General features: G+C 40.5%; 1 protein-coding gene across 1 annotated transcript in view; it reads left to right on the forward strand.

Moving 5' to 3' along the window:
* The window catches only part of LOC307035054 (acid-sensing ion channel 1-like), a 49104-nt gene that overhangs the window by 16556 nt on the left and 5502 nt on the right, over positions 1-27046 (forward strand). The window lies entirely within an intron of this gene.

Consider the following 27046-nt stretch of genomic DNA (forward strand, 5'->3'; position numbering starts at 1 on the left):
TGTCTTTTTGCTGTTAATCAGTTACTCTGTGTCCCTCTATTACCAAAAACAGTTTTGTTTTATGTCATTAGGGAATGCTAGCCTCTTAGAGTAACTGGTTATTTAAAGGACTAATAGGGGGACTTAGAGTTAGTGCATGTAAAAGAAGAAAACTAAAACACAGGAGGTGTGCAGCTTTGTCCTAAAAGGCAAAATGAGCTTTCAGGGAGAGGGATGCCAGATTGATCTGCATTCACTGAACTACATAATCAACACCAGTTGTTTTAACATACTTAATAGCCCAAACATCCTTTAAATGTACCTCCCATTTAAATAACCCCTTACAAAAGTGCTCATCTTAAACCCCTGAGATGTCTTATCCCGCGCTTTCAACGGGTGGATAACCACACAGCGTCTCCATGACTCCAGCTGGTTTCTAGACGGATTACTAATGCTGCTCAAGCACGCTCTACTTGCCCGAGCCTGAGAGGAGGAAAGGCTTTTCTATGGAGACATTTCGGACCAGGGAGGAAGGAGATAGATAAGGGGGGAAAAAGCACAGCAGGTCTGAAAATAGACCGGGTGGACTGCACTGCTCTGCGCATGTTTTATTTATCCTGAGGATTAGTGCAGGTGACTTGAGGGCTAGGCTCTGAAGGCAGGCCTGCAAAGGGCTAGCTGTGAGTCAGACTCCTTGATGGGGATGAAGGAGAGGGAGACAGGGGAGGAAGGATGACACAATTCAGATGCTGAGCTCCTCCGTACTCACCTGACCCTAAATCAGCCCATTAGTGTGTTTCCAGAGGCTAGCTGCCAGAGACAAGGACCTCTGATGGATGTGACAGAGAGGAGGGATGCTCAGATCTGGAAAGTAACTAAGTACATTCCCATTTCTTTTCAAGTCCACTGAATTAATCTGACATATGTTGTTACTAGTTAGCTTTCAAATTTTGATTTTACATTAAAAAAAAATGAGATGCTCATCAAATAAAAGGCCTCACTTAAGATTGTACCAGTGCTTTCTAATCTTTTTTGGCTTTCCAAAAAAAGGGTTATAGTTTGGGCTTGAAGTTTGTTGGTTTTTTACTTTTGCTACTTAATTGCAAAAGAATACTTATAGAATCTGAATGCAGCACTTCAAATACATTGAGTGATTTTACACTGTGTTTACAGTGTGTATGTAGATCAGGAAGGTTCAAATGTTTGACGTGATTTGCAGGAATTTATTGTTTAAGACTTGATTGAATGTTTCCATGGCTACTACTGTATGTCAGACTAAATCTCAATCAAGACTTTTGATCGGATTTAACGGCGCTGCCATGAACATATTAAATAATGGATTTTAGTATTTCCTACAGTATGAATGGGATATTGCTTACAGTAAATGAAGAACATTAACATGCAGATGCAGAATATAATGATATATTGTGGACAACAGAGTGGAAAAAAGGAAGCTACAGTACGTAACAGAAATGTGGGAGTGACATTATGAATATTCTGGGGTTTTAAATAGGTTATCCGTAGGAAGCAAAGAAATGCACCACACAGCGGTTTCTAATAACCCTGTTCTTCTTTCGGAGCGTGTGAACTGTAACCTGCAGAAGGATAGCAGAGAGCATAAACCTGTAAACAATTAAATAACCATGCTACAGTACAAACCGCTCTGACAGAGACAAACACACACAGAGAAGAAGAAGAGAGGGAGGCAGCAGCAGAATAAACCTGCTTTTATGTTCGTCTTACGCGTGTGTGTAAACGACACAAAAAGTGTGTAGACAGACGGGAGCTCAGTGTGTGACGAGGTCGCAGAAATGGATGCAGGGCAGAACGAGTGAGAAAAGACAGATGGGAGCAGTTGTAGTGACAGGTGAGGATAGTCACTGTAGGTGTGAAACACAGGCAGAAACTAAATGAACTGAACCATCCAAGGACAAATGGATGAAAGAAAGGGGAGAGAGAAAAAAGAAGCTGGAGGCTTGTGATTTCAGAACAAAAAAACGAGTGTTATAATGAGGAGGTTTTTGAATGGAAGGAGAAAGCAACGGGAGATGGGAACAAGTAGAGAACTAGGAGGGCTCTCTCTGCGAGTCTTACCCTGACACTGCTATAAAGAGTCATTTATTTTAATGTGCAGCAAAGATCCTGCCCGAATGTACTCTGCTCATATTAAACGTTTTTATTATTGTCTGAGGGAATATACATGTATTTGTTAGTGAAATCAGATACAAGGGCAAACATGCAACACACACACACACACACACACACACACACACACACACACACACACACACACACACACACACACACACACACACGCAGAGAGAGATAAAGCTCTGTTGCAGTAGGCGGTGGCATTCTCTACGACAACAGCACTCTCCAGGGAGAACAGCCGGGAGACTGATTAGTATTTGCTGGATGTGCTTTTGCACCTTTACATCAACCTCAGACTGGCATTTCCACCGCAATTACTGAGCTAATCAGTTAACCAGCGCTGGCCTGCAGCCTGAGTTTGGGCAACACTTCTCCCCGTTGTTCCGCCTTCTGAATGTGTCTGCGGAAAATAACGGCACTTTGGTACGAGCCAGAGTTGTAGGGCAGGTGTGTGTGTGTATGTGTGTGTGTGTGTGTGTGTGTGTGTGTGTGTGTGTGTGTGTGTGTGTGTGTGTGTGTGTGTGTGTGTGTGTGTGTGTGTGTGTGTGTGTGTGTGTGTGTGTGTGTGTGTGTGTGTGTGTGTGTGTGTGTGTGTGTGTGTGTGTGTGTGTGTGTGTGTGTGTGTGTGTGTGTGTGTGTGTGTGTGTGTGTGTGTGTTGTTGATTGATTGAGACCTCAGCTGATCAGGATTCTGCACTTTCCTAAAACATTATCATTTTGACATTTTGTGATTGTCGCACAGAATAAATGCAGAGTGTTGGGAGAGTTGAGAGACAGAGAGAAAGGCATTTACATTCTGACAGCGAGGAGGAAAATGGAAAAAGAAAAGACTAAATGGCCAGGAGGACTGCTCAATAACCATTCATAATGTCTGAAGTTCACATATTGGCTCAATTAAAATGTATCTCCCCAGAAAATTACATTTCTTTTTCATAAAGTGCTGCAGACTTCTGACTCAAAGTCATTATTTTAACAGAGGCAATTTGAGAAGGAATTGTATTTTGTTGTGTGTAACATTTGTCTCGGTGTGTATTGGATTTATTGTTGTAATGTTTTAGTGCTGCACACTTGGCCGGATCTTATTCGTGATTTAATGAGACTTTATTTTGCTTAAAGCTGCAGTATTTCTCCTTTCAATTTGGACCAAATATGTATTACGTAAACGGGGCAGCTTGTACAGACAAACCACAGTGTGTTATCATTACATTCTGCATTCAGCTTCAGGAGTGTTTTTACATCTTTCAGCTCATTTATTTGATTGTACGGCCTATAACTTGTTTTTGTTCACTCTCACCGCTCTCATCAATGTTGTAGGTATATTGACAGTAAGGATGTGAGCAATTTCAGCAACAAACAACCTTTTCATCACCATGGACAGCTTAAGGTCGTCATTATATTACCAGTAAAAACTGTTCTTCACTTGAAACACATCTGGAAACTGCTCAGAAACCCCCATATTGTAGAAACAACAAGGACAGCCAAACAGTCCCTGAAATCCCTCAGTCTATTGTTTGCGGTTATGACGTTCCATGAGGCTCTTATTATCCTCACAGTCACAAACTCTTTATTCATACAGTGAGGTCTAGTTATAAAATGGTCTCACTACACTAAAACTGCTATTTTGAGACTTACTGTACATCATCACACATGAATACAATTGGATCCTCAACAGTTTCAGCTTTCCAGTCAAACCCAATTTATGCAACTCCGAGTCTGTTGAGATACTCAATATGCAGAAATATTCAAATACACCATTTGTTATAATAAGCGGAGAAAAACATATTTATACTGCATGCAAAAACTGAATGGTATTATCATACAGTAGGCATGTCTGTGCAATGTTCTTACCGACTTGTTCCTTATCAGGGTCCCAAATGAAATGTGACTTATAACCCAGCATGCATTGGAGTAGCCTCAGGACTTTCTTGCTGGGAGCCTCCATACTGCACAGCACAGTCATGTATTACAAAAACATGAAAGTGTAGCTTCAAAGAAACACCTTACAGTAGTATAGAAAAAGACCAGCGAGTTACAAACTGGACAGGAAAATGCACACTTACTGTGCACGCCTGCTCTCTAACGCTCACAGAACGTCAGTGTGGTAAAGGTAAATTAAGGAGACGAACAAGCCAGTTGTGCCAGATGTGACTTTAGCTGGAGTGAGTAGTTTATATGCAGCCAGTCCTATAAAATCACTGATGGACAACTAATACGTTTTCCATGTTTCTCGTCTGCCTTCAACCTTTCCCCTCAAGAGGACTCATCCAATCCTCAGCTGTCCTGAGCTAGTTTGGCGTGATGTTTTCAGGCTTCAATTTGAGCTTTCCATCTATTTCAAACATGCCTGAGTTTTACACGCAATTTCTCAATTATGTTTCTCCGGAAAGAGTGTCACGTGTTCCTGCCATCTCTTTAACTTGTGCAGCAGCGAGGCACTCATCAAGTCATCATTTGATTGCATCGTGTATTTCGATAAAAGATGCCATCGCCTTGAATGATGCCTCTCATTAGCTGTGCCTCAGACCTGGGCTGCGCCTCCAGACGAGGAACATGATTGCAGTATTTTATCTTAATTTTATAGGTGACAACGGGTCATCGCCATACAGTATAAGGTCAGGTTCAAAAAAATGGTTTCACTTCAATGAAATGGCTTTTGGGGACTCGCCTCCTCACACATCAAAACGATCGTGCCAAGAGTCTCAGATTTCCAGTCATACCTAAAGCAATTTCAAGAATGTTCTGGGACATAAGCATGCAGTGATATTCAAATACAGCCTTTTGAGAATAGGCAACAATACCCATTTATTCTTAATGCAGTATTGCATGAATTCTGCATGATTTTGCCTAAAATTGCATGCACATTTCATAAAGTGGGCATGTCTGTACTGAGCATTGTGATATATGATTTGTCATAATACTAACTATGATATACAATATGACCTTCAATGCATGGAGCTATATGCATTTTCTTCCCCTGACTGTATACTATACAGCAGGGGTGGGGAACCTTTTTCCTCTCAAGGGCCATTTCAATTTTTACAACATCCTTCGAGGGCCGTACAAATTATTGAACTCAACGTCTGCTTAAAAAACTCAAATCACAGCCCATTCATTTTGCGTTTCTTTCATGCTGTGCAAAGAAAAAGCAACCTCTTAATCCAGATATTTGACCATGACCCGTGCATTCATGCACCGTGGCATGACCACCAAAACAGAAAGATATGGACACAAGATGTGTGCAAATGTATTTAGTTTCATATCCATGTGGACATGATTTAAGTGGGGGGCGGATCTAACCTCATCTCGGGGGGTTTGGGGGCATGCACCACCAGGAAGATTTTTTTTAAATGTTGAAGTTAAAAGCATCAATCTGGTGCACTTTGAGAGCAACATGAAGAGATCTATGGATACATCTCTCAACACCCATATGAAACAGAACTGTAAGCAGAGTTTTTTCTTTATGGATATTTTACAAATCACTTCCCTTTTAAACTGTATTCTTGTTTATTAATAACAACTTTTTGTTACTGTCATATTAGTATTGTATACCTGTTTACTTTATTCTCTTATTTTTCTATAACTATAATGATCATATAAAGATGTGCCTTTACCTCACTGGTTGGAGAAAAAGCTTCTCATATTCGTTAGCATAGCTAGCTAACCAGATGTTAATAACAACAACGTTATTGACTGTATGATCAGTATGACAGATTAACAGATCGCCACTGGGCTTTCAACAAAAGACACAGCCACGCAAAAACTGCGGCATGTGTACAGCTCCCTATGGGTATTGCAATTTGTGAAGTCCCGGCCCGGAGCCGCGTTCTGGTGCTCTCCGTTAGAACTACACTCCTGTCACACGAGACATATACCACGTGATGATACGTTAGGCTCGTGTTGTGTTCATTGACCCTGACCTTGGCCAGGAAAAACAAGCTTGTTTAATTATTTTGCGGTCTAGATTTCTTGAATTTTTTTCTTTTTTGCGTGTGTTTATAAATTACCTCAAGGGCCGTACCAAATGGTCTCGCGGGCCGTATACGGCCCGGAGGCCGGAGGTTCCCCAGCCCCTGCTATACAGTATGTCCAGCATCAACAGCACGTAGACAGAGTTAGAGAGGATGTGAGCGTAATGGAGCATTTAGCAGCTAAACATCAAGATATTTCCCTCAGGAGAGAAAAAGAGTGAATATTGGACTTGCATTCATCAGCTGGAAACATAAAGGACGCAAATGAATGCTAATGTTGCTTTGTGTCTGGATACAAAACTGTAGGCAAAACACACCTTTCTTATGTGTTAAAATGTCAGTTTCTTGTTTATATTTTGTATATTAAGTATTTAACGAGAAAATAAATGTCATATGGTGATTGTAAAGCTCCCAGAAAAAGAAGGTGTGACAATGTCATCAGTAAGTCTGCTTGCTGCAAGAGAAGCTCCTATTTGTTTTCTATTGATTTCTAATCATTGCAAGTGTTCATCAGAGAAAGCTTCTTCCACAAAGGTGACATTCAAACACGATGAATACATAATTTGTTCTATTCATCTCTGAACATCAAACAATTCATTGAGACGAAAGGATATTTTTTTCCGTTTACCTCCCACACACTCACAGTAAATATGATGCATCTGTTCTCTTTGTATAATACAATTAAATTGGACACATTTATCATGTCACAATGCATTGTCGGTAGGTAAAACAGGCATTACCACTTTGTGAGTGATGTTCAGACAAACCACCAGAATAGAGAACATCAGTCACTGCGGTGCGCGCTGCGGGAATGACAGGTATATCTGCAAAAAGGCAAATTGGCTTTGGGTTTGTTGATTACTCTCTGCTGGTCGTTGTTTCTCTGCTGCTCTGATAAGTGGGGCTGAAGTTGAAGTGGAGGCCGGTGTTGTCAGGCGTGCTGTCTCTCCTTCTCTCTCCTTCTCTTTGTCCTCCGGTTGGCAGGGACACACCTGTTTAAATGAGAAGCAGACACTTGTTTTGCTCCTGCAGTCGTCTCCTCGCCGGGTGCAGATGCTGCTGTCCGCCCCTCAGGACCCCCCGGTCCAGATCCTCACTGTCCTTTCCACCTCAATGACTCTTCAGGGCGTAATTAAGGGATCAGGCAACATGTTTCCAGTCAGAGCAGCAGAAAACAAGTTGATGGAGCGGAGCGTCTCACTTCTTAGACAGCCTCAAGTTGTCATTTTGTCTTTAACCTCTGACAGAGCGTAGAAGCCTTCAAAGCACCGTCAGTGTTTGTCAGCCAAGTCATTCGAGATAGTTCCTAAACTAATAGAAATGTGTATCCACTGCAGTTGCTTTCAGAAAATAAAACATTTTGTCAAATATGTTTGGAATGTATTTTAACTTCACTGGTTTGCAAAGCAAGTACTTGAACCATTGAAACTGGGTTTGGTACTATCAACCCATTAACCCAACGCTTGCTTCTAAAGCCAATTTCCACATTTTGAGCTGTAATATCGGTTATCTAAAATCTTCTACAGACCTTTCTTTTCTCTTGCTTGTTTGTCTCTGCTCTTGAGCTTTTATGATGAGGTCTAGTGACTTGTAGGGCTTATGGGAAATGCTGTTCAATAAAAGCCACTAAAAACTGAATCATTGCACAAAAGATCATTTTAGATTAGAAAACTTCAGCTAAAGACATAGAATCAATAACAACACACTGTTGACTAATGTCCTGGTCTAAGTTTGAACTTGTAGGTATAAATGGCATCACAAATGTTACCAGGATTTTCAATATAAGGTGAGATAAGGTTTTTCTTACTTCGGGAAAAAGATACAAAAAGTCAGTAAATAGTGCGCATTTCCCTGTTTCACATATGGGGTAGGTAAGTTTGAGAAACCGTCTCGAGATACACTTTTTGTTACATTCCATGGAATGCTCTTAACATCCCGATAGCAATGAATATCTGAAGTGCTTTGACAAAAAATACATAAAAAATGTCATCTGTGGAAGCCGTAGTACTGTAAAAAGCACGACCAATCATTTGAGCCGGCCCTGCTAAAATAACTGGATGGCCTACCTGCCTGTCAGCCTTCCATCTGTGCACAAACTTATCCCGTGCCCTCATTGGTCATGTACGCGTTCGTGTGTGTTGGAGGAGGGGCTCTGTAAGGAAGTAGCAGATTTCTTCCGGCTGTGTATTTTCAAATTCTAGCGCACTCGAGCTGGTTTCTCCAAAATGACCTACCCCACCTTTAATGAACATGTATTTTAATTAAATTCTCTGTTCAAATGGAGATCATTTAGTAAGTGATCAAAAGCTGTATGGTGCTGAGCAGATGGTGTATAGTTTTGAGGCCTTTTTGCTGAAAACAGATGCAATGTTACAAGTGTATTAGGAGAAAACCAAACCACAGAAAGTTGTTGGCAAAAAACGAATTAGCTGAAAGACACTAAAAGTAGCAGGGTCGGTGATAATGTGTCTGTGGGTTTGTCATTACGAGCAACCTCTTCCTCATACGAGTTATCACAAGATCCTTAAATTAATATAAGAATATTGATCATAGGGCTTTATGTACAGCTTAGGAAATAGCTTAAAGATTATCATTATTTTAATTTAGCTAGTGCGAAATGTAAAGTATGCTTAAGAGTAACTATGTGAGTGGGGGGGTAAAAGGTTAATTAAAACAATAAATAACTAAAGACAATAATAATATACTTATGGAAGGCCACTGAGCAATCAGAGCATTAGTCCTGACACTTGGAAATTAATTTTGCGCTGATGGTCCCTCTCATTAAAACTCTATTGTTGCTGGGAAACGAGGAAGTGATTGGATGCGTGCGTGTGTGTCTACTTGTGTGTCTTTTAAGACTCATCAGTGCCCTACGTTATCACCTCTGACACCTTATTAAGGACACTGTTGTTTTAATTATACACTGATATCAGCGAGTGGAGATTATTTTGAGTGGCGTTCATTATGTGTTGTATTAGCATTTGAAGACAAATGAGTTCCCCTCTGTGAACGGAGCAGGTTCAGATAAGAAGAGGGAGAAAGGATTGCATAATAAATAGCAGAGGATGACTTTGGAAGAGAGAGGTGACGGGAGGGAAAAGGTCTGATGGGACTTCTGTAATATGCAGTTTTTCCTTTATGATAATCTATATATAATAATAGGAAATGTTCTCTCAGATTTGTGAAAGAACACACTGGTACATTTAGAGCTGTCGACATAACATGCAGGGGCTTACTGGCAGGCTAACAATTCACAACATGACATTTAACAGCTTCTTATCAAAACTAGGTGCAACATCCTTACTTTCTGCTGATTATATTATTTCACTTCACGCATTTATAATATAAACAAACAGTATGTATCTAAATGGAGTCCGTCCGTATGTATTTCCTCTACATTTCTCAACAACTGTTCATCCTATTACATCCACACCCTTTCTCTCAAACTGGACGTCTGCGAGCCCTATGATTTCACAGTTCATGGCAGAATCAGATCAAGCTGAGCATGAAGCCAAAGAAAATAAATAGTGACAGGTTGTGGCCCCTCCACGTTCCACATATAAGTGAATGGAACGTGAATATCAGAGCTGACTGCACCATAGGGTTTCAGAAGTGCTTGTCTTTAAAATAAAACATGTGTAATAACGCTAATGCAACAATGTAAATGCATTATCAGGTTTCATGCCTTTAAGTGACAATTCTGTTTTGATGCATGTATGTAAACATTCAGGGAACTGACCCTTGTAATTAAACGTGTTACACTACTCCAGTTGCACAGAGGACCTGTGGCCCGAACACAACAAAAGTACATGTTTTCCCTCCGTCTCTTCACAAGCAGCTCAGAGAGCTCATAAATACAGATGCATGCACCAGACCTCACAACAGTGTAGAGATAGGAAATAGATTTAGCAGGTAAAGAGGTTAAGAGACCATGCAGTAACTAAGGGAATAAGTAAGGGAATATATGGTCATTTGTTCTGGGAATGTCATTTTAGAGCCTGAAACCTGAAAAACAGGTTCAGGGTTTAAGAGGTTAAGAGGCCCTATAATGCGTTTTGGGGTTGTACTGTACCTTTCCTGTAGTGTGTTATATAGGTTTGTGGTGCATGTAAATGGTCTGCAAAGGCTCAAATCTAAAATGAGCAATATAGGGCCCATTTAACTGTATTCTCATTCCGACTTTTCTCTTTTAAATATTTCTTCTTTGTTGCATTACGCCATCGTTGCGGATTTCATCACACGTTTATCTTTGGATTCCACACAGGGACACCTAAAGAGGCTTCGTCCTCGTATGTTTCTTATCAAAAAGCACCTTGGCGGTCGTAACCTTACATCTTTTGGTACACAGAAATATATACTTTTCGGTTTCATCTTCTCTATTTCTGATTCCCTATGAGTCACCAAACATTGTAGGAAGTGAAGGGGACTTCCAGAATTGGAGACACCAAAAATATCCGGCTTAGCAACGCCAACATGGAGTCTGTTGCTCTTATCACAGCCGGGAGAAGAGAAAAGGTGTAGGAGTTCAAGGTGGCTAAATTACCATAAAAAAGAGGATTAAACTAAAGATTAACAACACCTGTAAAATTATCCCTTTTAATCCCTGAATAATACCTTATTCATGGTCACAAAAGGGACAATGCTTTTATCCCAGCATGCATTGGAAAACCCTCAGGACCTTCTTGCTGTGGGCCACCGTACTGCACAAAAACATACAGTGGGGCTTCAAAGAAACATCTAAGTATGTTCAAAAGTAAAAAGCAGGAGCAGGACTTTTCATCTTGTTTTAGAAAGGTCATAACATTTCGGTGTGGGAGAGGGAACAACAGTTAAGCATCCACTTGTGCCAAAGTCAGTAGTTGATATGCAGCCAGGCCTATACAATCCCTGATGGGAAACAACTAATACGTTGCCATGTTTCTCGTTTCTTTCTCTTTTTCCCCAGAAGATCATTTCTCCAATCCTCAGCAGTACTGAGCTAGTTCTCAGGCTGCTGGCATGATGTTCTCAGTCAGAGTTGAATTCAAATTTCCCCTCTATTCAAACATGCCTCAGTTTTACACGCAGTCGCCAATTTTCAATATGTAGATGTGGCTCCAGAGAGTGTGTCCCAGCTATCTCTTTAGTTTGTGCAGCAGCGAGGCGCTCATCAAGTCATTTGATTGCGTCGTGTACTTCGATAAAAAAGATGCCATCGCCTTGAATGATGCTTCTAATTAGCTGCGACTCAGACGAGGAAGATGACTGCAGTATTTATTTTATTGTTTTTCCCCGCAGAATACCTTGAAAATACCTTCACTCACAGAAATGAAAACACACACACACACACACACACACACACACACACACACACACACACACACACACTCTCACAATAATCACCTGTTGTTGTAGGATCTGTGTTTATGAATACAGTCAGGCCCTCTCTAAACGAGCAGTACGCTTCCAAAAAGCCAATTTTTAAGGTCACCATGGCAACCTCATCCTGTTAAGAGGCTGCACAGACCTGACCCTTAACTTTCCCAGACACTATACTCACTCGCTGTGAACTCAGTGGGATCTCTAAAATGATCCAGTTCCCAGCAGAAATGAAATGCAATGCAGCCGAAAGCATTTCTCCATCCACCATTTAACTGATAAGAAAAATAATTGGAAGAAAGTATTTATAAGAGACAATCATTTACAGATGCAAATCAATTTCATATCCATTTGTCTCAGTTTGGTATGTCGCTGTTCATAAAGTTTCTCCTCTATCAATTACTGGTTTTGTGAAATATCGTTTAAAGTTGTTTTCCTCATTTTTAAATTACAACTATTATTGCAAATGGCTTCAAATTATTCTGCCATTAAGGTTTGCACTTCGTGTTGTACGCCCACATTCACATCATGTCATGGGTTTTCTCCTTGGTTCATTTGCTGCTTTAATCCATTTGAAAGTAAAGTTATGATTGCGGGACTGATTGCATATTACAAGAACTGGATGTGCTTTCTAAGCCCAAATGAAATTACAGGTTTTTAATTTATTACAGTAGCATAACTGCTCTCTACATCGCTTGTCCTGTGTTCTACTTTGAGAAAGATTTGGCTTTATGATGGCTCCATTCATTAATCCATTTTTATTTGTTCAACTGTCAGTTGTCCGTGTTGTTTCCATACAGACAATCAAATCTTTGCATAAAGCAGAAAGGGCAAAACAGACAATCAAACAGACAGCATCCTGCTACATGACATGATTTGCAAATTGTCACTTTAGTCCATTTAGATTCTGATGTCATCTTTAATCTTAAATCATATGTTTCTTGTCCTATTCCTGTGCTACCCTGCCAGTGCTGTCAATCAAACACAGACACGCCCTTCCAAACAGCTGACAAAAAATGGAATATTGCACATATTTAACCTACAACCTTTTCGTTTACTTATTTTAAAAATAATAAAAGGCTATTAACAATGCAATAAAACAACGTGGCGGCATTGTATTCAACTTTTAAAAGGTTTGTATAGATGTGCTTTTAGTTGTGTGAAAGTGTGTATGTTTACCGCTGTGTTATTGCCTGCTGTCCCTTTCTCTCTGAGTGGACACAGTGGGTGTCCGGTTCCACCTCTCCAAGTGTTTGTTTGTCTGAGCAAATTGACTCACATCCATCTAACCAACCAAAGAAAAAACAGCATGATCCAAATAAAAAAGGATTGATTATTTGAAAGTCTGTGCACAACAAAAAAATTGAATGGCAGAAGCAGTGCTCATTCCTCTTGAAAGTGAAACATGTTTCAGTTTCTCTAAAATAGAAGTTATCTAGCCAGAGGGTTTGGACATTAAGACTAGATGTTATTCTTTAAAAAATGTTGATCAAAGACTTTTGAAACTTGTCTTCTAATAATACCCGCCTTCTGAGCTCTGCTTCTGTGAGAAGCTAATGATGTCTTTAATTAAACTCTCCAAGGCTCTGCGATTCAATAGAAGACTTCAAGTTAAACTGTTTTATACTGCTTAATGGGCGCCGTTACTGCAATAAATATAAAAAATTGATTGATTTCCACTTGAGGGCAGCTGAAACAAGTTGTGACCTCTTAAGTTGTCAGAAACTGTTACTTATTTAAAAACCCAGCAATTAGGGAGCAATATTGTCAATACTTTGGAGTTATGTTTCAATTTAACTGTTTAATTAAGTGGCTTATACTTCATTCCTAAATTTCTCCTAAATATTCACTCTCCTTATAGCTCTGGTTTTGGTGTCCGTCCAACCCAGTCTCACAAAAAGACGTGTAACAACTTGGGACGTAGTATTTCTACAAAAAGTTTCGACCCAAGTTTTTCATTCAATGCATAACTACACCGTAGTTGTGTATATGATATGTCAATAAACCTTAGAAAATCTTGAAATCTTGAAAGGGATGTGCAAAATAGTCATTATATACTTTTAATTAATTTAAGTCTTTAATTAACTATTAGTGGAGAATAACGAGTAATGAATATACTTTATAGGGATCCTATTAGAAATAAATAAAAATAAGGAAATTCAGTAACATGCTTTAACCACTAGGTGTCCCTTTCTATCAGCTGTGCACCGTTATGGTTTAAATACAGCCTATCTACCAATTGGATAAAAGTCAGCCGAATTAGTGTTGATACTGCAAGGAGACGTATTGTGTCAAAAGAAATGTAAGATGTTATTTAATTGCTGATATATTTATGATCCACGTCACGTTTTCAGTTTTGGCGGCAGTTCCTCATGTTTGTCTAGAAGTCTTCTCATCAGGGCTCTATAGATAGAGAACTACGGCAGATATGTAATATGTAATGCGGCCGAACCGTGTATTACAATGCCATTATGTGATGACATTCAAAGACAAAAGCAAGCACACTCGGAATAAAGTCTTATTTTATTTTTTAAAAATGTTTTCGGTCTGTTTCCGGTATTTGTTTTATGACGAGGGGAAAATAACGTATCTATGCCACAATTTTAGATGCGGATTTTGTTAAACTAATAAGTTTGCGCTGTGGAACAACACTGTATAAATTGACGGGGAAGGGGGTAGCAATAAAGATAACACCATTAAACAGTTACACAACATAACAGAAATAATATCGATAGCAGCGTCCCTAGCAACCACCTTGGTAACAATAAAAACGTTGTATAGACACAATTTCCTGAAGTAATCTTCGTAATAACTAGCAAACTAAAGATCATGTACGTCCACTGGACAAATAATCTGAAATAACAACTCATATTTCTCGCATCAAATGACATCAAAACGCATTTTAATGGCCAAACTAACCTTAAAATAGGCATTTTCCACCGAGAATAAAACGAATGCCGGCCATGTTTTTTTTCTTCTGCAGGGAGACATTTGAAAATCACGTGACATAGACGCAAGCCATTGGAAATGAATGATGAAAAAAAACGTAGGGATCTTACAATTTCAGAGGCGTTTTTGTAGAAAAATACTACGTCCCAAGTTGTGGACCAACGTAGTTATTACACGTTTTTTTGTGAGACTGTCCGTCAAGTCCTGAGGGAAATATCCGTCCCTTTAGCTTCTAAATGCTCCTCTATGTTCACCAGCTAGTCGCTAACTTTGTCTATCTGAGCAAATAGTTTGCAGTGGGTCCTACTATAAGCCTCTGCAAAGCCAAAGGGAGCTGCAGAGTCTGATGATACAACTCTATAAGGTCATCTCTATAGGCGCACCCTTTCACATTGTCACATTGTTTCACATCATCATTGATACATGATTATAATAATATTGGTTGTAGTTGGTCATGTGTTTGACAAGCACATTGTGACGATGCAATCTACTGTAACTCATACAGGATTTATTGGATTCTTTTGGCCATGTTGACCTTTGTGATGGCTATTTGTTATCTGGCTTTCCAGCTTGAATCTTTATTTGTTGAGTTTGAGATGCAGGTAGTCAGATTTGCTTACATGCACCATCTGCAAAATGAATTAATCTCTTGGTATTCAGCAACGGCATGTGACAGGCTGAGAAATCTAAAGCCTCAGCGGATTTCTTTCAGCAGAGTGTGAAATGTGTCACATGGAGGACGTTCACTCCAGGGGAAAGAGCCTCGGGGCCTTTTTCCCTCCTGACAATATTAAACCCTGCAAACTGCACCTAAAAGTGACAGGAGTCCCGTAATGAATGCATTCATTAATTGAGGTTCAACCCACCTTTGCTGGCTGGTGTTTTGGGAATAGCTAAATGAAAGACAGTTGATGAAAGAGGGGTTTGTTAGCTGCCGAGAAGCAGAAAGGGGCTCCTCTCCAGCAACGCCTCTATCTGTCTTTTGATGTTTTTCTCACTAATGAGGGTGATGGCTTCCTACTTCTCGTCTGTTGGGATGCAGTCCCCGGGGATGAAATTGGTGTTATACAAAAGCTGGGGGCTGCAGTGACTCCTGTTGTTCAGTTTCACCTCGTGGCTGATCTACTGTACGAGCCGGTCCCCGCTCAACCCCTTGAGGAACTACTTCTATAGCCACTCAGATATTGAATCATGGAGCTGCTCCTAAAATAAATCCACGAGTACTCCATTGTACAACTAAATGTATGCGTTTTACAAAGGGAATGAAGATGCATAGATGTCATGCATCATCCATCAGCGTATCCCTGTTGTGCATTTCTGCATGTATGTGTTCTGTTAACCCCTGACACACAACTATATGTCCACATTCTTATCTACAGTCTACATCTCAACATAGAACATACTGTGTTTGACTTATTCATGTGGCTTTTTCCTGGGAAACCGTCTGACTGTTGCACAGCATTTCTCTAAAGGGAAGTGTCCATTTTGTCAAGCTTTCACAGCCCACATTACGAGCACAATGGCCTCTCTGCACCTCAGCAACACTGACAGGAGAGCACTCGTGGACCAGGTGTAGAGCGGATTTTGGTTTAAATGATTTTGTCTGCTTCAGTCAACCTGGAAAAAAGTAATTTAAAAGTAACTTTAAGCATGGTACACAATTTAATCAAGCAGGTGAAGACGGTATCGATTTAAGTCGGCGTAAATTATGAGAAAAGTCAGGATGAATGTGCAAAGTGAAACATGCAATTTCATGAGCCTTCAGGGGGCATTAGAAGGTTCATGTCGGTGTCAGCTGAAATGCTCAGTGGCAGCCTTTTAGCTTTCCTAAAATGAATTTTCCTCCATCCTGCTGGAAGGCGATTACGCCTCATTATTATACAAGGCATATTATTAGACATGCACGAGGAGACACCCAGAGAAATTTAAATATTGAAATGATCAAAAATACAGAGACGGACTGACTGACAAATATACACATCAGAAACATATCATCAACTCTATAACAGCTAACAATATTTAATTCACAGATAACATTTTCTGTCTGTCTCGGCAGCCAGACGGACATGCAGTCATCCGGGACTGGAGACTAATATAAACTCACCTGAGATAACCCGTCCTTATCAGCCTCATAGAGATCCATCTGGATTGTGGAGCACATTTAGTTTGCTTAGACTAAAGCAACAGATGTCTAATGATAACATCAAATATACATCGTATGATAATTGTTATTATATTTTACAATGGTAATGGTTTAATTCAACTTGTTGAGTCGGTTTTGTCATGAAGATCCAGTTAATACTGTAAATACAATTCAAAAGTCTCGGCCCTGATCCGTTCACACAGCCTGCTTTGCATTAATTAAAGCTGGAAACAAACGTCAAAATATTTGTGGTCTTATGACCTGACAAAAAAAATATAAAGGTGAAGAAACTGTTTTGCTTTAACTAGCTTGCAGCACTTGGTGAATTAAAGTTGACACTAGTGAAACATGATAAGAGTACTGACACTGACCTTTCAGTGGGATGAGGTTCTTAACATCATTTTCATTCTTCACACACACTGATAATAATTTGAATTGTTGGCTTGTAACCGAATAATAGGCCATTTCCTAGAAAACTTGATGGTTGGCCCAGAGCTCCCCTCTAGTAGCTAAGGTTCTACCTATTAAAAGTAGCTTTACAGTATTTAAATAAATATATAATACTGTGACTGTGAGGTAGAACTGGTGGTACTTGAATCGGAAGGTTCTGGATTCGATCCCAGCCCTTGCACTCAACATGTCGATGTTTCCTTGGGCAAGTTACTCAACCCCTAATTGCTCCCGATGGCATGACTAACGGCGTGAGTGTGTGTGAATGTTAGCTTCCATGACCAGGTGGCACCTTGCTCTGCATGAATGAGGTGTGAATGGGTGCAAAATAAGCCCTTTGAGGAGTCATAAAGACTGGATAAAACGCTCTATAAATACAGTCCATTTACCATTGAAAGTGGGTGATTGCAGATGCAGGTGATAAATAAGACTTTACCAATCCTTTCTTCATCCAAACAAGTTTGTATGTCTTTTTATCTAATTGTATGCTCTGTTTCATCATGAAAAATAAATCAACCAAGATTTGTCATCATATTTTCATCAGCACTGCCATTGAGAGCATCCTGACAGGGAACATTAGTTTGAGAGCAGCACTCTGCAGAACCCGAAGGCAGACTATGAGACACCTTATGGGACTTTCTTAGAGACTGTATGTTCACTCACAATATCACGTTTCATTTAATATAATGTTTTTATCCACTTTCATTGTCACCTCACTCATTCTCATCATATGATCCAGTTCAGTCTCATATTCAAGTTTATCTTATCCCATATTCGTTTTCATTAGTGCTACGGCAATTCAACTCTCTATTCTCATACTGTACATTATAGTGTTTCTTTTGTTTGCATTGCACACTGACCAGAGATGGGGTCATTCCTAAAAAAATGTAATATATTACATATTACTCCAAAAAAAAAAGGTAATATATTACACTACTTCGTTACTCTCTACATAAAGTAACTCGTTACTATATTCGTTACTTTACGCGTTACTTTACTCGTTACTTTACTCACCGAGAACGTACGAACTGCGCATGCCTGAGTGGCAATAACTCTCCTTACCAGCAGGCGGCGGTAGTGTGTATTCGTCATTCAAAACAGGCAACAATCGGAAGACAAAGAAGAAGAATAGACTACGTGATATAAACAAACAACAAATAGCGTGTGCGTTAGCTTCACCTTAGCATGTGTTCTTTGCAGGTGTTTGTTGAGGTTTGACGTGGTGTTTACAGCAGTGGATAACAGCTTCTGGCCTGGACACAGTTTGCACCTCACCGTCACATTCCTGTCTATTATTTGGACGAACTCAAAATAATGGGCATACCTCCATCCCTCGAAAGTTATCGCTGACTCAGCCATGTTTATGCAGCACTGCAAGTGGAGATATGGACGCGCAAGTCGCGCAGATTACGTACATGTAAACCTGCGGCGGAAACCCCTCTTGTCTGTCAGTGTGATTATGACTGATTTTAGTAAGTAACGAAGTAACGCGTGTCGGGGCAATGTTAGTAACTAGTGTGATTACTGGATTATAAAAGTAGCGCGTTACACTACTCCGTTACCGACAAAAGCAATATTTTTACAGTAACGCGTTTCGCCCAACACTGAAACATTGTACTAGACACATTTTTCATCCGAGTTAACCCCGCTGTCTGCCACTTAAAGAGCATCTTGCAGGTTGTTGTTTTTTCTACATTTATGCTTAAACTTGCTTGAAAATTACAATTAAAAAAGTGAATGTAGGATTTGATATGTTTTACGAGACATAAGGGCAGGAATTGAGAGGGAAAGGAGCAATTTTGAGCTCTGCTCTTAAAAACTGCTTTTTTTTAAGGTCATACTCAAACGCGTCATATTACATCACAAAGGATAAACATCTCCGCTCTCTGACCACGGGTATTGTTAGTAGTTGCGTTGAGTTGAGCGGTTGTTGTTTTTATTTTTCGGTAGTTTTACATTGTATTTCACCATTTGTAATCATGGTGCAGTATTGTGTTTGTGCAGGTTGCACAAATACCAGCCTGTCAGGACATCGAGTCCAAAGTAAAAAGGACCGGAGCTAGCGTTCGTTCCTGGGTGCGTTGTGCATCCACCTCCCTGCAGCACATACTCTCCACAGCTTTATCAGGAAACCGTATTACTTCTCTCTCCCCCCCCTTCGCTGCTCTCTCTCTCTCCCCTCCGGTACACGGCACCGTAAGACGTAGTGTGGAGTTGCATTAGGTAACGCTGTGGTGGCTGTACTGCTCCAGCCGTCTCCTTTGTGTTTGTTTGTTTGTTTCCCCTTGTCTGTGTTGTTTGTGTATGCGTGGTGGCTGTCACTCCTGGCTCCCGGCTCAACCTCCACTCACCTGCTGCAATCAGCTGTGCACCCCCCCCCGACTACACACCTGCTTTCCATCAAGCCATTTACAACGACATATCAACGGAGGCTCCACAACCTTTCTCCGCCAGATCGTCAAGTATCAGCCGTATCTCGCGTCTCTCCTCCGGTACACAGCACCGTAGTGTGGAGTTGCATTAGGTAACGCGAGATACGGCTGATACTTGCGCATTAGTTTCTGTTATGGATCAGTATCTTCTGTGTCGAAACTAGCATTGGGATCCATGTTTATTAATACGTTACACCGGCCGCTCTCCCCCTTGTTTCCCCCATGTTACGTCACACGCGGGAGGTCACGTGCCGAGGCTTTTTTATGCGGAAGTGAACATTTCTTACAAAAACAACGCCAGATGTCACTGTAGTGTATATTTCTGTATATTTCTTTGAAAATCTAGTGTATTCATCATTTTCCTACACATTTATTCACAGGTGTCTTTAACCTGGAAGTTGCTCTTTAAAGTGCCCTCAGCTGTAGTAGAGCCTCTGTCCCTCTGACGCGGCCCCGGCTGTTGATCTCTTGATGTTTACTCAGCCATGCCTGACGAGAGGGCGGTGAGCGCTGGAGTTACAGGGCAGCTACTGTAGCCGCTGCTCTGTTGGCCTCTCTATCTATCTCTGCCTGCAGAGCGTGGGTTCTGCATACGACTGGCACAAGCAGGCAAGCAGGAGATTTGTAGGCGACGGTGGTGATTGAGACATGCAGAGGAGGTTTTAACATCCCATAAGGATCTGCTGCACATCAAGGTTCATCACAAGGGACAGAGAGAGAGAGAGAGGAAGAGGAGGGGGCGATGATGCTGACATTAATATTACATGTCACAATTTGCAAGCTCTTTTAAACTAAGCTATTTAATTTTATATAATTACATCATTAAAATTGTACTGTAAAACCACAGCACATAACTGGCTGATAATGAATGTATCTGCCCTTCCAGCCATTTACCATCTTGCGCCCCTCTAGGCTTCTAACTTTCAAGAGCCTCTAGAAAATTGAACAGCTTTGAATAAATGTGAACCGACAACTCTAAGACATTTATATCCCCCATCTAAATTCACAAGACCATTTCCATTATTCACCAAGAGCCTCCTGCACTACAGGAATATGAAAGTGTCATTTTACAGTAGTTAATTTTTGTTCTTTTGCTGAATAGCAGCAGCATTGACATAGAAACTCCCCTCAGGGCGTTACTACCTCACAGTGTGTGGTGCCACTGCAAGTCCATCCACTGTCGGGCTCAGGAACTGCATTAAACCAACAATTAGTTTTCCTCAGGGACAGATAGTTGCCCTTCAGGCTCCGCTGCCTCCTCTTCAACTGCTTTTATGTTGTCAATTTTCTCTGTGTTTTAATTCCCTGCTGATATGGATCCAAGTGTGCCGCACGTCAATCTAAATGATGTGAAACCATGGTGCCAATTATAGTAATCTGATTAATCTGCTTTATTGTAATGGATTTATTAATTGATCATTTGGGGTTTGAAATTCCAGAAAAAGATCCCAATCAGTCTAAATAGTAAATACATATATGGTGAATTTACGATCATAGAAAATGACATTTTAGTGGCTGGGACTGGACGGTCTGCGTATTTTTGCTTGGAAAAATAACCTAAAAATGTTTTTTGAGAATAAATATTGGCTGATATACAAAGTAACAGGGCTTAAGTTGAAACTCGACTTGGTTAGTAAATAATTTACAAATCCTTGGAGGAAAAGATATTTTACAAGTCTTTTATTTTAACACCTGCCCGATTTAACCCTAATCCGCTTCTGCTATCTTGATCGGATAGTGCAGGTCAGTACAGCCCTGTTTATTTGATAAAGGCATATATGACTGAAGTGGATACACACTTCTATTTCTCCTCATATGATATGCTCCTCCTCGCTCTCCTGCGGTCTCCTGAGGTGCCCCTAACCTGGCGTCATGATGCGATCGTCTCTGAAGGTGATAGGTACTGAGAGCCCGGACGGTGTCTGAGAATAGGATGAGCGAGGAGGAGGACTGTCTCCACTGGCCTGTGAAATATTCATCAAATGAAGTAGGGGCGGGTGGGGGGGGGGGTGCGGCAGGAGATGGAGAGGAGTCCACAGGGGAAAGAACATCATAGTCCAGGAGACACAAGGGAGGGAAGAGCGATGCAGGCCGGCGGGGGGAAGGAGGGAGGAGATGTAGGAGGGAAAGAAATATATCAAGTCTCTGAGTGCTGGTGGTTAAATCCAAAATATGATCAAATATCCCCTCACACAACGGAGGAGGCTCTTATAATATGTCATCTTAAAGCAGCAGGTTAAATCAGACAGAGGCTGATGATAGTTACCCTGTAAATATGTATTCTAAAAGATTTCTGATTCATGAAGCACTGGAAAGGATTAGCAAACAGCTCGTGTCCCCTGTTGTCTCCTCTGTTGTCGATAACTTCAGGAGGAGTGGCCTTCCGAAGCGATTAGGTGATCATAACACCCCGAGGGGTCGTCCAGCAGTCAATGCTCTGGACAAGACGGTCTCGATTTGCATGATCAATTCCCAATCATTATTCTAGCTTTGACTTTCAAAAACAAAACAATGGTTCAGCCTCTTTACAGTTCTGCAGAATACTGGTCAAAAAGTCAATTGGATCAATTGGGTTTGTAGAGAAAGCCTGAGACAGCTCGCTCCTGAAACAAATCCCTAACCCATTTCATCCTGTTCAGGTATGTTGTTTGTTTGTATGTTTAAAAACTACAGTAGCCAGCTGTTTTAGGAATGGTCCCAGATTCTTTAGTTGGCTTGAGCTGCAGTTATTAAGATGGACATGCCATCGTTTTTTACAGAGGTTCCTGTTCACCAGAGGATGTATCCTAATCCCATAATTTCCTGGCACCACAATGAGGTTGACATGGAGGACTTTGCTTGGATGTTTCAATAAATGCGCAAACAGTAAAGAAAATCAGCAGGGTCATTTAAATCCATCCAAAGGCCAGAGCAATCCATCTAATAGTTGTTTGAATAAACATTTGAATAAAAAACAAAAGTGTAAAATTCCGCACTTGAAGAGAAAGTATGGCGGTCACAAAAGTCTCTGAGCTTTATCCTCTGGGAACCAAGAATATCAATTTAAAAAGTGATTGACTAAAATGCAGATAAGTATAGATAGAATGTAAAGTACTCGCTTGTTTTCCTTTCTCTGTCCATTTTGAAAGCATTATGGCAGATATATCTGGCAGCTTTTATCCCTGTTGTGTTTCTAGACCTTTGCTCTTCCTCTTTTCACTAAGAGAAAGTTAAACATTTGAGTTATCCGTTCTCCCCGCGAGCCGAGTGGTTTGCCTCTCAACCCATTCTTGTTTTCCTTTATTTTGACAACCAGTGACTCAGGGCATCATTATTACACAGACACAAAAGCTCCACTGGACCTCTGGCTTTCCTTTCCTCACTTCCTATAGTGTTGTTTCTCTTTGAGTTGTACTGATAATTAGCGTGGTAAGACGGCAATTATATCAGAAACAAACAGAGGAGGGGGCGGTTTGGCTCTGATGCTTTTATTCCTTGAATTTTGTATCCTGGTTGCAAACGTTGGTGATTTGACTCCAAGATCATCCATTACAAAGAGTACTGTAATAATAAGTCACGTAGGAGTGGAGTCCACCATAGCTTTGTTGGCGTGTAGCTTTCATCGGGTTGAAACACACACAGCAGCAGCCTGTCTGAATAATCATCCCTCCTACACTTTGGTATTGTGTTGGCTGAATTGCCATTAATCGACCAAACGTTAATGGTTCCCAGGTGGTCTGTCCCCCTTCATTTGGTGATCCCCTTGAATGTTAGTAGCATCATTAGACTGACATTTTAAAGTAAAAGTAAAAAACCTCTATCAGATGGATTGTCTTAAAATTCCAAAAATGTAAATAAGGGTTAAAGTGAATAAATATAACCTTGACCATATTTTCAAAAACGTAAACAAAAGTGTTTCTTAGTGGAATTCCAAAAACTACAACTAGTGTATTTCTCTATGATGACGATACACGACAGTGATTATACTGTATCCTAATAGTTAAATACCCTCCCCTGAGTTTAAAATGAATGATCATTATATTTTAATGTTTTGAAGAAGAAAGAAAGGGAGATTTTGGTATAAAAATGTAAATAACTTTTTGACACATTTGAGGAAATAAGAGATGAATGAACTATTAAACAGAGACAGATTTTAACCCCTTGGGAATGTATAATTTGTCATTATCAGGTCAACATTTTAGATTTTCCAATACTTGGAGAAGTAAATATTTATGTTAGCATGGTGATGTTTCTCTTTGTATTCCAGTCCCACATATCTGCTGACATTGCTAGACTATTTGTGATATTAAAATTAATCTCTTTATTTACTTTCATAAAGTTAATTGATGTCTGAAGGCGCCCACTATAGTTTTTCCAGGTCAACTGAAATCCTTGTGAGATTAGGAGTCTTAAATTACACAAACTGCACAGTGGGATGCAATAAAAGGGGACGTTTTTAGTGCTTTTCACCTTGGGCTGCTGTCTGCTAGCTGTTGCATTTAAATAGCATTTTCCAGTGATGCCTGTTTAAGTGTACGGCATAATAAGAGTGAAAGTGTTGGCACTTATCGGAGACAGCTTTAAAGTCTTGAAAACATTCTCATAAAACAACAGCGCTCTAATGGATTGGTTTGAACCTGCTGAGGCTTCCCTTAGCAGCTCACAGATGGCAGACTTCACCAAATGGATGGGAAAGTGCATGGATTTTTTGAAGAAGAGATTCTTTTAAATTTGGCTCCGAAATACAGAAATGTATAATTATGTGCAAATGATTAAATTGTGCAGAGTTTTGGTGAGTGCTTTTCAATAAATGGGAAATTATGTGTGAGTGGCAACTTTATTGAGCCCAGACATTTGAAGCTTCAAGCCTGTGTGTAAACTGCAGACGGTAAACTATGAAATCCCGTGGAAATAAAGGCTAGATCTTTTTGAAATACATGTATTATTACTAAAAGATTTTTAAAAGCATACACATGTCACCACCAGTAAACTACAGAAGTCAGATTGTCTCTTTGTTTCAACTCATGTTATTCCTCATATGATGTCTGCTGCACAAAAGCTTTTTCATACATGGCCAATCATTTATTAATTCCTCATAACAAGCAGAACAAGCAGCTGCAGTATGCACGCTGTGTGAAGTTTGTGCATTATACATGTCTAGTGTTTTCTTTCTTACCACCTCTGTCACATCCACTCTCGAACAAGAGACAGAGAACAAGTGTCACCTGACATCCCCTCACTTCTGTGTATTGATCAAGATGCTGGTGAACATCATGTACACATGGATTTTACATTTATGTCATGATTTATTTATTTATGAAGTAAAGTGAGTGCAGCCACCGTATGATCTGACACATTTATGCTTTCATTTGTGGGGAAAGGGCCGAGCCTCTCTGGTTAGTTCCTACAGATGTTTAACGGCTTCGCAGATCAATAAGTGAATGAATGAGCCGTGCTGGCAACCTGCAGCAGGTGGAGGAGAGAAGATAAGTTAACTATGGTGTTTACTGGATGATTGTTAGCTAGCTGCTTAACTCTTGGTAATGGGTCTGTGTCTATGACAGTAGAGGCACTGCTTGGCTGAGACTGAAAAATCTCAATGGATTGCCATGACATTTTGTGCCGACATCTGTGGTCCTCAGAGGATAACTCATAATGACTCCTGGCTGGCATCTTCCAACAGAATCAGGTCATCATCTCAATGTGTCCAACAGTTAAACACTTCACCAGATTTTAGGTAATTGTTTTGATGTGAGTTGCCAAGTGTTGGAGATCTGGGGTGTTTCTCAATGTCGAGGACGCTTGCTTGGTAGCACATGTCTTCCGAGTCCCTTGCTTCAGAAGCGAGGCAAGAATCCTTCCTAGCCTCGGAAAACGAAGAATGTTGGAACAGGCTAACAGGTGTGCAGGTGTGCGTCATATGAGAAGCCACGCCTTAAATGGAGCGCAATTTCCGCCAAAGATTTGGAAATTGGTCCGTGCGCAAAGCATTGTGGGGATTTTAAGACCGCGGAGTTTACACACGTGCAGCCTCGAAATTTCTCGTTACTAAGTAGAATCGGTAGAATTCTAAGTATGCTGGACATTGGAACAGTCCTTCGGCGGCACTCAATGACATAGTATGCTTGAAATAGTGGCTCTGGAGCAGCCTTCCTCGACATTGAGAAACACCCATTGACTGTGTAGATGTCTTCCCTAAGATATAATAAAAATAGATGGCACTTGCTCATAGCGCCCAAAAAGGACATTTGAAAAATCTGCCGTAATGTATCTTTACAAATATCATGTCTGGAGATAATTTTATTTTGGTGATTTGAGCACCACAAGCTGGGTTCCATGTCGTTCCATTCTGTTCAAGAGAAGGCAGTCATATCTCAGACGGAGTGATAAACCAAACATCATAAGAGATAGAAGATTAGATTTTCCCTAAAAAGTTGGTCACATTAACATTTTCAGACAATCTCTCCTTGAGGGAATTCATAGTGTTGTACTCCATTGTTCACATGAAAAAAATAACAGAAATGGTTTCCTTTACAAATGAGAAAAAGGAGATCTGGAGAGAGCAGTGCTGAGGCTTTCTCAAATCCACACAGCTGGCTAATCACAGTGTGAAGTGGGTGTGAAAGTTTGATTGTTGGTGGGAAAGTTACAGAAATGGTCAGACACCACAAAAGAGAAGGGAGGATGGGGGGGTTTAGTATACTGGTTCCTCAGGGTAAACTCACAAAATGTCCTCTCAAAGACTGACTAACACCTACAGGTTTGTCAGAGTGACTCTAAATGTGTGAACACATATTGTTTCCGGCATGCCGTGCATTTTATTTGCCCTTCTTGATGGCGCTGAATGTTTTTTTCCCCTCCTCCTACGATTGATGTGTTGCTCTTACTACCAGCAGTCTCTCGCTGACTGTACATGATATATGGCCGAAGTGTTGAAATTTCCCCTGGCAGGACCAAACTCATTCTCAACAATTACTTGGTTTGTTTGTTGTTTCTAATCATAGATATGTCATTCTGTGCCATAACGCTGAACAATAGCCTGCTTCGAGCGATGGCAACTAAACTCTCCATTTTTCTCTCCCTCTCTCTCTCTCTTTCTGTCTCTTTCACTTTACGTCCCTGCTCTCTGGAGCTCCCTGCTCTCCCACTCTCCCCCTTATTCTCCCTGCATAGGTTATATGACTCTCACGACACTAAACGCTTTTAATGCAAGATGTACTCCTCACTAAAGAAAGCTGCATATGCATCAGTCTATTTACAGTCAGTCAGCATCATGTTTTAAATGCTGTTTAAAGGTGTTCTGCTTTTGCCGATAGTTTTCAATCTAACATGAATGTCTTGGCTTTCCTTAAACATTAATGCTACATTCTTCCCGATTGGGATGCGAGGCCTCCATGGTAACATCAGGTCCATTATAAAGTGCCATAAAGAGCATGTGAGGGATTGTTAAATCACCGGGCTGACAGTCTCCATCACCTCACAGGGTTCATTGTGTAACTCACAGACCTCACAGGAAGTCCTCCTCTTTCCCCCTTCTTCCTTTTTCATTTTGGTCACACTCCTTCTCTCACTCCTGTCACACATCCTCTGATCCTCTTACACTATCTCTCCCGTACACACTCACATATCAGAAATAG

Source organism: Notothenia rossii (assembly GCF_949606895.1).
Source record: "Notothenia rossii genome assembly, chromosome: 4".
NCBI lineage: Eukaryota > Metazoa > Chordata > Actinopteri > Perciformes > Nototheniidae > Notothenia > Notothenia rossii.